Source organism: Phoxinus phoxinus, assembly GCF_949152265.1.
Source record: "Phoxinus phoxinus genome assembly, chromosome: 25".
Taxonomy (NCBI): Eukaryota; Metazoa; Chordata; class Actinopteri; order Cypriniformes; family Leuciscidae; genus Phoxinus; species Phoxinus phoxinus.
In genome coordinates this window covers 998,227-1,013,063 of record NC_136900.1, presented here as the reverse complement: position 1 = coordinate 1,013,063, position 14,837 = coordinate 998,227, and the positions used below count along the sequence as shown (strand labels likewise).

The 14,837-nt window shown below is 40.7% G+C and overlaps 1 protein-coding gene across 2 annotated transcripts in view; it reads left to right on the top strand.

The window, feature by feature from the left end:
* Positions 1-832: 832 nt before the first annotated feature.
* Positions 833-14,837, top strand: part of slc1a2b (solute carrier family 1 member 2b) — a 47,063-nt gene continuing 33,058 nt past the window's right edge. The window contains exon 1 of one of the 2 annotated variants that reach the window (XM_079603409.1): positions 833-1,312. The gene's annotated coding sequence lies outside the window, so the exon portion shown is untranslated. The remainder of the gene's footprint in view (positions 1,313-14,837) is intronic. The other variant, XM_079603408.1, reaches the window with a different exon arrangement.

Below are 14,837 nucleotides of genomic sequence, written 5' to 3'. Positions count from 1 at the left end.
TCTCTCTCTCTCTGGCACTCGAGCTCTTCATACACTGCTGTCAATGAGCGGTATATAACAGAGCTCCCTGACCACCCCCCCCCCCCCCCTCTCTCTTTCTCTCTCTCTCACCCTCTCTCTCCCCCATCCCCCCCCCCCCACCCCACCCTTCTCTCTCCCTCTCTCAGACCAAAACAAATGAGCAATAAGCCAAAAAATACTGAAGAATATCCAAAACAATGTAAACTATTTTTCATATGTTCATATATGGGAGATTTGAAGTAGGAGTGCTTAATATAATCTCTAAGCTTAAAGTTACCATTACTATCCTCTTGTCTTATAGTAAAGCTTTATCCTGCAGCAGTAAAGAGACCTCATGTAACCTCTAACAATGCTGTCTGAAAATGAATGGAGGATGGATGATTTATATGTTTTTGTTCATGCCACATATGAACACAATTATTCAAATCAAATGCAATATGCAGATAAAGTCGACCCTACATCAGGACATAATCGTGCTGCTGATAGTTGGATGAAGAGGAGTTACACTTTTTTTTCTTTTCTTTTTTTTACCTACATGTATTATTGTTTGTATTGCCTTTACCTTTAACGTTCAGATGAAATGTTTGAACTGATAGTTGTTTAATGATTTAAATGTAGTTTGCATAATGTGTTAGATTTAGTGTAAGCGTGTGTTATGTTCACATTTGCATAAATTCGCGTGAATTGTAGCAGTGCCACTGATCCACGTTGGATTTATTTACCCAATATTCTATAATTCATTAACGAAGGAATAGGCCAACAAAGTACGATATGATTCGTATAAATATGCCAATGTACCGATGGGAAAGCTGCTCCACTCCTGACCTGTGTCGAGGGCAGATCGCAGGAAACCGGATGAACGAGATTGTAGAAATTCACGAACTCGCTAAAACACTGATGCACCTTCTGCTCTCTTTCATTCCCTCATCTCGGACTCTGAACCCCGACTCCACGCGTATTGCTGTTCTATAAGTCAGTAACATGTGAGTTATGAAGGAATGAGTGTTCGTGATGAATGTGAGCGGAATCCCTGAAGAGTGTGAAGACAGGAGGAGGCTGGAGTGAGGCGGGGCAGGAGGAGTGTGTACACACACAGCCTGTGTTCTCACTGAGGTAGTCTTCCTTCAGTGTGACTGTAGATGTGCTCGGAGCACCGGATTATCCAACGCAACGCACAACGCAGAGCGCGCTCCCGACGCGTCACATCCTCACCAAAGCGCATGAAAGAAGCCGAGCAAAGAGTGAAGAAAACCGCGACATTCAGCCGTTCCTGAGTCTTCCAGGTCGACAGGTGAGCGAGAGCTGTTCAGGCGGTGTGCGTGTGTGTGTGTAGGCCTACGTGTGTGTGTGTGGGGGGGGGGACAACGTGTGTAGCACCTGTTAATATGTCATTCAATGATTCATACTTGCATTAACATTTATTAATGTGCTCAGTCTGACTTATCTTTCTTTCTTTCTTTGTTTCTTAATTTATTGATTTATTTAGCACGCAATCATAAGAAAACTGGTCCCGCTTTATATTAAGGGTCTTTAACTACAATGCAATTGCATTTAAATTCATAATTTGCTACAGTGCACTTGTTGTGGACATACATGTATTTAAAATTGTACTTATATATAAAAATACCTGCGTGTAATTACATCTGTAATTAATTTCTGTAATTACATCTATAATGACATTGTTAACCCCTGAAACCAGTAAACCTGTGCTAATATTACCGTATCCTCCTCAATAACAGCACACGTGGTTTACAACATCAACACTATAAGTACATTTAACGTAATTATTTTAAGTAGTTAAAGACACCTAATATTGTGTTAAAAAATCAGCAACTAAATGTTAAAATGAACTAAATGAGAGTTTAAGTCGTCATTAATTGTGCTCGCGTACATTCAACTGTTAACAACTGAAGATATGAGCTTCTCTAGGCAGCGCTGCAGAATTCCTGTAACTATTAACTGAATAGCAGTAAGAAGAAGCAGAAACGTCAGGTTATCCAGTGGGATCTGGGGTCATTCCGTGTTGGTATTTAAATCCTGCTTTATTTATTTCTGACCAGGACCGCTTGACTAATGTGTGATTTTAAGAGGAGTGTGAGAGAGCCTTCATGCAAATAATCCATTATGTTCATTCTGCTGGAGTTCAAAAGCCTCCAGAGCGGCAGAACGTTCAGTACAAGCCGTTCATTCAGTGTGTGTGTGTGTGTGTGTGCGCGCGTGCGTGCGTGCGTGTGTGTTTGTGTGTGTGTTATTTTTATCAGCTACACGCAGAATAAAACGTTTTTTGAAAGTACCTTTATTTTAGCTTCATTTCTGCAGGTTGTTTCGTACTATGATTTGGCGACATAATGGATTCTGAAGCGCTGTGTGTGTGATGTCCTCCCCCACTCGTGTCACATCAGTGCTGGGGTCAAAGGTTACGAGAAGGCAGGTGTGATGGGCTGAGCGGAGCGAGGGGGGGGTTGGGGTGTCGACTCAAAATCAATGTAAAGTGCATCCCAGGGAGATCGAGCGTGCAGTAGAGATCCGTCAGGTACTGTTCTCCACACGGAGAGATCTTCAGGTTATGGGATCGCATATATTGAGGAGGTCGAGGAACTGGGCTAGGTTTGTGTTTCTGGATACCATCAGCGTCTCACACACATTCTGAACACATTCCCGTCACTGAGCGGCTCACAGAGGAGGAAGAAATGAGCTTATTAAAGTGAATGAGAATGCCGAGAAAGAGTGGATGATGGTGTGAGAGAGAACTTTAAAACAGCTCAAGGGTGTTAGAAGAGAAAAGATGAGAGGAAGAAAGGCTGAGCGACAAATAAATGTGTGTGTTTTTCGGCGTGAGTAATCCTCCTGGGAAAACGCCGGCGCTGCCAAAGTGCCATCCAACTCCTTTCTCCGTGCGCTCTTCATCACCCCGTCCCCCTCCCCCTCCTCCTCCTCCTCCCCTCCCCCTCCCCCTCCTCCTCCTCCTCCTCCTCCTCCTCCCCCCCCTCCCCCTCCTCCCCATCCCAGCCTGTGGACCTCGACACATGTGGTCATAAGAACAGGTGAAGATGCTCTTCATCACCCCGTCCCCCTCCTCCTCCTCCTCCTCCTCCTCCTCCTCCTCCTCCTCACCCCAGCCTGTGGACCTCGACACATGTGGTCATGAAAACAGGTGAAGATGCTCTTCATCACCCCGTCCCCCTCCTCCCCCTCCTCCTCCTCCTCCTCCTCCTCACCCCAGCCTGTGGACCTCGACATATGTGGTCATGAGAACGGGTGAAGATGCTCTTCATCACCCCGTCCTCCCCATCCCCCTCCTCCTCCTCCTCCTCACCCCAGCCTGTGGACCTCGACACATGTGGTCATGAGAACGGGTGAAGATGCTCTTCATCACCCCGTCCTCCCCATCCCCCTCCTCCTCCTCCTCCTCACCCCAGCCTGTGGACCTCGACACATGTGGTCATGAGAACGGGTGAAGATGCTCTTCATCACCCCGTCCTCCCCATCCCCCTCCCCCCCCTCCTCCTCACCCCAGCCTGTGGACCTCGACACATGTGGTCATGAGAACAGGTGAAGATGCTCTTCATCACCCCGTCCCCCTCCTCCTCCTCCTCACCCCAGCCTGTGGACCTCGACACATGTGGTCATGAGAACGGGTGAAGATGCTCTTCTAGCGGCCCGTTCTCTCGCTCTGAAGTGCTAGGATCATTCCCATGTGTCATTCCCACACCGGATTCCCATCGCTGTGAATGAGCCGGAGTCTCAGACAGTAGAGCGCTGTTCTTTACCATCCTTCTGAACTCAATGTCTTTGATATTCAGTGCACTCTTCCAGAGGGTTTTTCCCAGCGATGCCTTAAGAACCGTGTCTGGTTCTCCATAAAACCCTCCAGTTTTCTCAGTGTGAAGAACATGTAAATGAGCCAAAGAACCCATTCTACTATAAAGAAGCTTTTGATTCCATGGATGTTAAAGGTTCTTCACTGAACCAGCGATGCCCAGACAGAACCGTTATTTGTAAGAGTGTGTTTTCTGTAGTGATTTATTTAGCTTGTTCTGTGTAGGGTCTCAGGATGATCAAATATGGACTAATCATCAGCATGTGGACATTATTTTGGCGTAAACAGTATTTTAAGATTTCCTTCATTGTGTTGGATACAGCTTTGAATAATTTTTGAATTTGTGCTTCACATCATATGATAATTGTGATTGTGAATTGTTAGCGCTCCAGCTGAGTCAGTGTGATCGATGGGATTGTTGATCAGTCTCTCGGAGGAATTCAGGAAAGAGTGAATGAACTCAGTCTCACGATCATCTCTCAGGTTAGGAGAGGAAGGCAGTGTTGTGTTGTGTAAAGTCTGCCACACACACACACACACAAACACATGCCCAGAACAGTGTGAATCAGTGCGTGTGAGATTCTGTTTGTTCATTGTGCAGCGATTATCAAAAGAACATTAGCATTAGGATCCATATATCACACACATTTCCTCTTCCGAGTGTGTTTTGTTCCCCGTCCCAGCCTCGGACGCACGAACCCTCGGCCTCCACTCAAGCTCTGGCTTTGTGAGTATCTTTGTGTGCACTGTCGGAGATCGCGGGCCATTAATTTCACTCTTGAGAATGTAAATAAGTAAATGTGTGGGAGCGCAGAGCCGTTACTCACTCGATCCGAGAGAGCTTTATCACCCTCTGCTTCTCTGAAGGGACACGCATGAGAATCCCAGCGCGCACACAATGCCAGCTCCCACAATGGCACCCTATGCCCATCTCCCTCCGCTTCCGTCTCTGTCCTCGCGAGCTCCGGGAACACTGGCCGCTGTGTGTTTACCTCCGGCTGAGGCCAACAGAGCACAAAACAATCCCCTTCACTGCCGGTTTGTCAGCCCTGAGGCTTTTGAAAGCCGGCGGAAAAAAGAGAGATGGGAAAACAATTAAAAGCCCCTCCTGAACGCTGCACTAACATTTTCCCAGCTCAGGGAGCCTGTGAACAGGGACAGAGCCTCTAAACGCTCCATTATTCCTGCGCTCTTGGCTTCAGCGAGACTGAGCGAAACACTCACACAGAGAGCTTTTGTGGAGGAACTTGGCAGAACACAAGCACTGGTTAATTAAGATCTATCCATCCATCTATCATCCATCCATCTATCAGTCTATCATCTATCTATCCATCTCTCTATCAGTCTATCATCTATCTATCTATCTATCTATCATCTATCTATCTATCTATCATTTATCATCTACTGTATCTATCTATCTATCCATCTATCTATCATCCATCCATCTATCATCCATTCATCTATCATCCATCCATCCATCTATCATCTATCTCTCTATCAGTCTATCTATCTATCTATCTATCTATCTATCTATCTATCTATCTATCAGTATATCAGTCTATCATCTATCTATCCATCTATCCATCTATCAATCTATACATCCATCCATCCATCCATCCATCGCACTATCCGTCTATCTATCTGTCAATCTGTCCATCCATCTATCCTGATATTTAGTGGCTCAGCTGATGGCCGTGTTCCACCTTTATGAGTGTAATAGTGTACAGCATAATGTTGTAAATTCAGTGTATTAATCTGTACTTGTGAATTCTAATCAAACACAGAAGACTAGCGTTGCGTTTCTGCGATTCACACATCTTTTTTGTCAACAAGATTGAATGTTGATATAGTCACAGTTCGTGTTCAAAGACACTGATCGTCTCTTCGTCTCATCTCAGTCTTATCTTTTCATCACTGCATGTACTGTATACATGCAGATGTGCAGATTCTTTTTCTGTGTACTTTTAAGATTTAAGCAAGATTTAAATTGAAATTACCATGACGTTAGTGCTTATGGACTACATCAACCTGACTCGTCTCTGCACTTCAAGTGAATGGCACCAACAGTCCAACTCGATTATAAAGTTCGATCAGTTCTTTCTCACTTCCTGCCAACAGACTCGAGTGAAATCGCACTGCTCTCAAGCCCCGTTCACACCGCCAGCGACACGCAGCGACAAAGCGACAAGATCCCATTCATTTCAATGGAGCGCTGGCGACTTCCGGCGACACGAGCGACAGTGACCGTTGGCGACAGAATGTGGGCGTGTCAAGCGACAGGAGACAAGCGACAAAAGTTCAGAAATTTCAACTTTATGCAAATGAGAAGCGATTTTCGCGAGCGACAACCAATAGGAAAGAAGACTTTCAGTGGAGCTCACGTTACGTCACCGTCTCGAGTGCAGGCAAGACAGAGTTCGAGGGCGATTTCACTGTTTTATATGATTTGACTAACCACATTCATGGATATAATAAAAATGATGCATGGAAAAGAAACTGTCGACAGTGAGTTTAATTCATTTATAGTTCGAGTGTTGTACGTTTTTGATGCAAGTTTAGCACTGCTGCAGTTCACTTTACAGTTTCCCCTGCATTGTGTTGACTATTAGAGACAAGAAACTGTATTATTTGTCAAATACGAATGACGTTTTAATCATTTATGACCGTATGAGTGAGTTTAATTTGTTGCTTGATCGATCGTTAATCTAGTAAATGATTTAATCCACTGAACACTGCTATGGGAATATAAAAACACTATCCCAACAGCATATTGTTTCTTTTGAGCCTATAATTTCTAGTCAAATTAAAATAATATAAAGTTAGTTATCACTTGTGATGGTATTTAGTATAGATATGGCCAGACGTCCAGTCAACCAATAACATTAGAGCGACAGCACTACCAACGCCCACAAGCGACTTCACAGTACAGAGACTAGCGACACACAGCGACAAAATCGCTGGCGGTGTGAACGGGGCTTCAGTGTACGGTGAGAGGGTTTCAGTGGTGCATATGCAAACTAAGTCAGTATCAGTATTATTCAGAGTGTGTGTAAAACTGGCCACATCATGTAATTTCAGCTAACCAGGCTTCAGTGTGTAATACAGTGTCCACCCTTTGTTCATGAAGCACATGTGTTGGCCTCTACAGCTAAAGACTGATCACTTCTTCATCTAGAAGCGTCTGACTGACACAGGGATCCGTCACAGTCACAGTCACAGTCGCTTTCGTTCCACATCATGTTTAGGGGCCGATATGTGATGCTACAATTACAGACAATCTACATTAAACACCTGACAAAGGAGTTAGAGTGTGTCAAATACAATGTCTGTAAAGGCTTAACTGCAATAAAAGAATTGTAGTTCATCTAAAACTGATAAGCAACGATTATTTCAACATTCATGCAAAACAAAAGCATATATTTATATTCAACCTTTTTACGTTCAACTGAGATCCTTAAGGTCAGCATGAAAGGGAAGTTGTGCTCTTCTTCTCTTCCCTGTGATGACGTATGTCCGAGTGAACAGACTCTGGAAAGAGAGGGATGAAGGGCGGGGCTTGATTTTGTCTGGAGGGAGTTGATTGGATGGTAGGAAGTTGGGCGTTGGAGGCGGATCTGAATGGCATTAGCAGTCAGTTGTGGAGGTTATTAGTACGTCATGAAGAGAGACGGCGTCTGGAGGAGGAGGGGGGGTTAACGAATCTGAGGAAAGATTACCAGTGCACTTTACTAAGAAAAATAACAATGTGCACAGATAAATCGTAAACACTGCAACATTATTTTCATATTATTTTTGCATTACTTTTATCCGGCAGTTGAGATGCAAGAAGATAAATAAGCGAATAAATTGCACCAGAAGAGATGTATGAACTCTGTAACATTCATTTGTTAGTGAATGTCTGTGGGCGATTTTTCACATAATCTGACAGAATTTTTCAGATTCATGAAAGTGCTTGTATCTTTTTAAATAGGTAGTGGGTTGGTTGGTTTTTTTGTTGGCAGACTGATGGCACTGCATCTTGATAACAATATTCACAGTCAGACTTTATATAAGCTGTCTTAAACTATGAACTGTGTAAAACAATAGATAGATCACAGGTTTATTGTGTTGATGTTGTACTGTAAAACACTTGTGCTGTTATTGAGGAGGATACAGGTAAGATTAGCTCAGGGTTACTGTATGTGTGGGTTTAAGGGGTTATGTATAGATATGTAGAATGACATTCAATTCAGTAAAATAAGTGTATTGTATCAATTGATTAATTTAAATGTTAGAACATAGTTAAAGACACTTAATATAAAGCTGGACCCTATTTACTTTAATGATATATAATAACAAAAATAAATAGTTGACCAATTGGTTAAATGTGAGAATATCCCCCTATTTACATATGATTGGAGTTCATTTACATACACATGATTAACTATAAAATATACAAGCTTGTTTGTGAATCTGCCGGAGAGTTTTAGGAAAGGTCCATGGTAGATTCATGAATGATTTTATCATTAGTCTTTAAGTTTTAGGCATTTGTTCAGTCATTTCTACAACTTGTTTCCCGTTTTTTACCTTGTTGAGTTCAAATGAGGTGGCGGTGTAAAGAAACGGATGTCCATGTGTTCTGGTGGAAACCGTAAAGCTGTCCGTGTTCTCACATCACCGCTCAAATGATTACGACACTACAACTGAAATTAAAGTCTATATGGCATGCAATTTTTTTTTTTTTTTGCATATATTTAATATATGCAATATTTAATACCATATTATTTTCTCTACAATAACAGTGGCATTTTACCTGCATTTTACCTGTTGGTGATGTGGCCTTGAGGTCAAATAATATTAACTATAGAAAGTATTCAGATTATGCTACTGTCATGTTGTGAAATTTGGATTAGGTTACTAATGCTGTTTTTAGGCACAATAATATGCTGGAATAGATTTACTCTTGGTGCAGTAAAATGTGTTTTGTCATTCTTTGTCTTTCCTGACAGACATTATAGAAACTAATCCTATGCTTAAAACACAGTTGTACGATAAATCCACTGAAGGCGAGCTTGAGAACCCATGTGCAGTTTATTAAAGTATACCTGGATAGAATTGAACCAGACGGTGACTTGACATAAACTTGACCAAACTTATCCATAATAAACCATGAAACAAAGATTCCCTGACAGCAAGTTACATTTAACAAAGCTAGACATGAGGGCTAAATATACTTGGAGTATATAAGTATGTATGTAAATATAAAGGACTAATGACATAAGACACACCTGAAGTAATCAACACAATGAACCAATGGAAAAACACAACTAAATACCACATGACAAGATACCACATAAACCAATGAGAACCAGACACATGAGCCAAAGGAACCAACCAGAACATGAAGCAATGGAAGCACATGACAAAAACTGGAAACATGGCTGACAAATTACAAAATAATAGACAAGGAAACATGAACTGAGTATTAAATCATTATTGTCATTATTATCAAACTATTTATGGAATCGTCTTGTTTTGTTGGAATTTGCTGGAGAAAACTAGTGTGTGAAGAGCTTGGTAAAAGTATACTGAATATACTTTTTATATAATTATATAAAATATAGTATATCGAAATTTGAGAAATCTATGTAGCCCAAAAAAAAAAAGAAAAGAAAAAAAGATAGTCACACGATTAAATCAGAATCCTACAACAGATTGTTTGAATTTTAAGTTTATTTTAGGGTTGCTGCTCAAACACTAACTAGAATAAGCATGGGATTTTTTAACCAACAAAATAAATGCCTAAAGCCTACAAATATAAATCCTCTTTTCCACAAGTAGTTTATAAAAACAAGGAACTTTTGTTGCATCTGTCCCCCTGTTTGTTAATGTTACAAATCTGATATTATCCTACATTTCGCTAAAATATAATGACAATGTTTATACTTGTTTTTATTTTTTTTTACATTTTAAATGTAATATGTATATTGTATCATTTCAGTATTTTTGTGAATTTGTGATGGATACACATTATCCTACCGTCAGTGCAGTCAACTGTTAGCACGCATATAAAAACACTCATTTTAAAAAGCCAAATCAATAATGAAATCAGGCGCAGTTTGTATTCGTGATCAGACAGGAATAACAATCTATTTACAGCAATGAATGAATGAATGAATACAATTAAACACATACAGCACCCTCCAAAAAAGTATTTCTCATATTTCCTTGTAGGAATGTGACTCTGTGCTGTCATTTTTCCACGCAGAGGATGCTACTGTGAATATGAGCATGAATGATGGCAGTGCAAGCATGAGAAGATAATTCTCCTGTTACAGCGGTACTCATTATATAGCTCTGCAATTACAGTGAATGGGAGAAACTGTAACACCTAATATGGGGAAGTAAATCCTGCCTGACAAACATGATATATATATTTGAGATTTTGGTATTCCCAATTCAATTAGATAGGAATTGTAGTTGCATGACTGAAAGTATCTGCCCGAGTGCGTTCCCAAGACGGCCAGCTAATGAACGGATTGCCTTGAAAGTAACGTGTTTTAATTGGGCTGTGAGAAATTAGGACCATCTATCTTCTGTCCTGTTGTTTCTTTCACAGTCTCTTTGTTTTGCTGAGTGTTTGATTCTGCTGGTTGTGTGTGTGATGGTCTGTTGTGTGTGGGGATTCAGGAGTGAAGCGTCTCTCTGTCGGTGTGGAGGACGAGACGCGGGGGGTTGGGCGCTGGGTTTAATAAGCTCCTCTGGGGTTCGGACTGAGAGATCAGATGCTGCTCTTCACTATAGTCAGATAGCAGAGGCTCTGTGTTTAATGATGGCTGAGCTCAATAGAGCTGCTCTAACTCACTGGATACCTTTACATCTGCACTAATAATGCTAATATTGCTAATAATTAATATTAAGACTTAAAGTCGTCATGAAAGGGGAGTTGCACTGGCCTTTTATTCTCTATTGTTCCGTATATCCGAGTGAAACGCTTCTGGAAAAAGAAAAAATGTGGGCAGAGATCAGAGATCAGAGAAGAGATGCTGCAAGAGGGAGGGGAAGTTATTCTGATTCAAGATTATTAAAACAATAATGACGTGCACCGATAAATCATTTATTTTCGAATAATTGCCAACCAATGCATTCAACAATTAGATATTTGCCAATATTTACGTTGTCTATGGCAACACTGTATACCAGACTGATAATCCAGGTAACTGAAACCGTCTCTCATATAAAGTCAAATCACATCACGTCAGGTTTATTTGTATTGCTCTTTTCAAAGCAGATTAAGAGTCTGAATTACTATACATGCATCATTATCATATCTCTCCATAGAGTCACTCTCTTTTGTTTCATATAGACGTAAATGCCGGCATCCTGCAATCTCATTTGTTTGTTGTTGTAAAAATGACCTCCAAGGACTTCATTCTTAATATTATTGTAATATTATTGCTGTTCATCTTGTTGCTTGAATTCTTTTGTACTTTGCAATGGAGTATGTTTTTTCTAAGTGGGAAGTTTTATATACAGTATGGCTCATTTTGAAATATAATTGAACCTTAAATCAAGATTTCATGGCCACATATTTACGTATTTGGTGAGAAGCTGTGCAATAAGTGGTGTAATGTGCAAAATAAACTCATTCCGGGTGATACGGGCACTGATTACCCTGTCTTTACATAATTGATTGAACATCATCTTTACTAATGTTTGTCATGTTTTTGAACCATCATCCACGTGTAGCACTAGTACACACACACTTTGATCAGAGTGGAAGAAATGTGATTAAAGTTTATACACACATGTTTGATGTGATTAATATCGCAGTACTCCACATTTTTTACCCTGATTATGGTTTCTCTGATTATGAGCATAATTTCATTAAAGTTACCCTGAAGTCAATATTTTTATCCCTTAAAACTCATCTTTGATCACTAAAATGACATATTTCAACGTTTTTTTCTCAAAAAACTCAAGCGATCCTAGGTGTATATGACTTTCTTCTTTCAGACGAATAGAATCGGAGTTATATTAAAAAATATCCTGGCTCTTCCAAGCTTGATAATGTGAATTGATTGCAGTGAATTGCAACCAACAATTTTTTGCACAAAAAAAGTGCATCCATCCATCATAAAAGTGCTCCACACGGCACAGGTTTAAAAATAAAGCCCTTCTGAAGCAAAGCGATGAATTTGTGTGAGAAAATGTTTTATATTTAACATGCTACAAAGTAAAAGTTCTAGCTTCCGGCTAAAGCGCAACTTACGCAACTTTTGCTGTCATGGCGTAGCGTAAATATCAGCAGTAGGTCGCATTACTCGCATAAGTTGCGCTTTACACTTTTCTTACACAAACTCAATGCTTTGCCCCAGAAGGCCTTTATTAACCCCCTGGAGCTTGTGGAGAAGTTTATCGTGGATAGATGCACTTTTATGATGGATAGATGCACTTGTTTGAGCTTCAAACTGTTGGTTGGTTGCAATGCAATGCCATTATAAAGCTTGGAAGAGCCAGGATATTTTTTAATACAACTGATTGTGTTCGTATGAAAGAAGAAAGTCATATACACCTAGGATGGCTTGAGGGTGAGTAAATCATGGGCTAATTTTCATTTTATGTCATTTTCATTTTTTCAGAAAATACTCAGCAATACTGTCGACTTATGAATTTACACATGGTTTGTCTTATTAGCATATTAAAAACACCACATAGACATTTAAACAACATTAAAAGCTGGATTTTCACCACAGGAGGACTTTAACATAATTAGAAGGTTTACGTGAGCTACAGTACTGCCATAAACACATTATAATCACATTATGAGGGCACATCCATTGATTTATGCCGTTTAATGAGATGAGAGGATGACATCACAGAACAATTTCAGGAAAAATCTTTACAGTGAACAACATTACACCTGGAGCAGTGTGTTGTCATTGGTATGTTTGGGAAATGCCCCGCCCCTTACCATAACCACCAGTTTCAACACACGACTAACTAACTCAACCAGCCCCCACCCCTTTATTCTGCGTATTAAAGGGTAACTCTCGCCAAATTGCAACCTAGGCTATTTTTGTCAATCTACCCGAGTCAAACTTTCGTTTAAAAGCATAATTAGAATGGAAACACCACTTTTAAGATTGACCGTATTTTCGCTTTCGGTCAAAATGCCTTTTGAATGGGAGTGCATGGGGCACTTCTATGATAGCATCAAAATCGCTATAGCCTAATGCGGCTCGACACAATGAAACTGTGCTGGGAGTGTCACCAGGGGCTCTACACATGAACTCCAGCATTGACTACATTGTTTGTGTACACAAAGCTTACAAAAAAGAAAGGCTTTGTACGACTCACTTAATCAGTTTCCGGTGGCTGGAATTTTGTCAGTCAAAAGTAGTCGATCTCCGAATGCAACTTAATAAACTGACTTGTTACGTCCCCCAGCTTTGGTGTCTGTTGCTACAGGTGTTTGAGTGCATGCAGTGTGTGTGTGTGTGTCTTAATTACAGATGAGCCACACCTGAGCGCAGCCTGCTTGCGCTATAACAGGCTACTGAGAGCACACCGAAGTGCGCACACAGAGCCTGGGAATCAAGCTGACAAGTTGCTGTCCTGACGTCCACCCGGCAGTAGAAACGTTCCGGTTCAGCAAGATCTTGGTTATAGTAGCATAACCTACCTAATCTTTGAGATCTTTTCTGTTAATAAATACCCCTACATTTTTATACGAGCCGATCTGTGTGCGTCTCTCCTTTATGTTAAGGGTGGTGTCCGTCCGCCCGTAACATAGTGAAGGCTCGTCCGAGATCAATATTTGATTTAAATCGGACTTTAGTGTTAAATTGCGGAACTTCTGAACGCTACAACATTTTGGTGAGTTTTCTGGTGGGCAATTATGGTGATCTGTTCATTTGTTTAGTCGAAGTTTATTTTATTTTGGTGGATATCTCAGGAGGGGGTACCAAGATGCCTCGAGCTGAGTAAGCCACTGAAGATTGCGTAGATATTTAGGATTTTTGTTTTTATTTTTCATAATTAGTTAGAGTAGTTGGACAACATTTTGCCTATCAGAATACCTTTAAGTTAAGTTGTAGCTTGTGAAATATTGTGGCATATCGCCTATTTAGTGAGCGCTGGTACTAATTACACTAGCATATTGTTTAAATTCGTGGGTGGATAAAAAAAAAACGTGGTCGTTTATAGCCTATTGTGCTTTTTGTTTGACCACTTTAGATATTAGCTACCTTGTAGCTTTGTTGCAGTGAAACTGCTTTGGTGAGTTTTGTTTTTTTTCTTCTCCCTCATTATTATTTGTACTCGACTTTAGTAAGTATTTTAAACGTTTTCTCGCGTTTAAAAAAAATATATTACTTGATATTGTGCGCGTTCTAAACGTCTGCTAGCGTTAAAATGGCAACAGAGGAAGCATTTATTAAAGAACCATCTAATGAATTGCTTTTGAAATTTTCGAAAGAGCAGTTATTCAATTTAGCTGTAACTTATAAAGTTGAGCTCACTTCTGTTGAAAAGCGTACTAAAGACACAATCAAGGCCGTCTTACAAGCCGCTTTGGTTAGTCAGGGCATTTTGCCTGTAGAGAAACAAACTCCCGTGACTACAGAAGCATTACAACTGCAGATTCGGTTGAGAGAGTTAAGTATTAAAGAAAAAGAAATCGAGTTTGAGCGTGAGCGTATGCAAGCTCAGGCACGTGAGTATGAACTTGAAAATCGACTACAATTAAGAAAGTTAGAAATCGAGGCTCAGAGGGAGGGTGTCGTTCCTTCTGACCCTACTTCATTTGATGTCACTCGTCACATTCGACTTGTGCCACCTTTTGTGGAAAGAGATGTGGAAAAATATTTTCCACACTTTGAACGTGTCGCGACCAATTTAAATTGGCCAAAACCTGCGTGGGCATTTCTCCTGCAATGCATTTTAGTGGGGAAGGCACAGGAGGTTTACTCGACTCTAACAGTGGAGGAGAGCGGTGATTATGAAATCGTGAAAA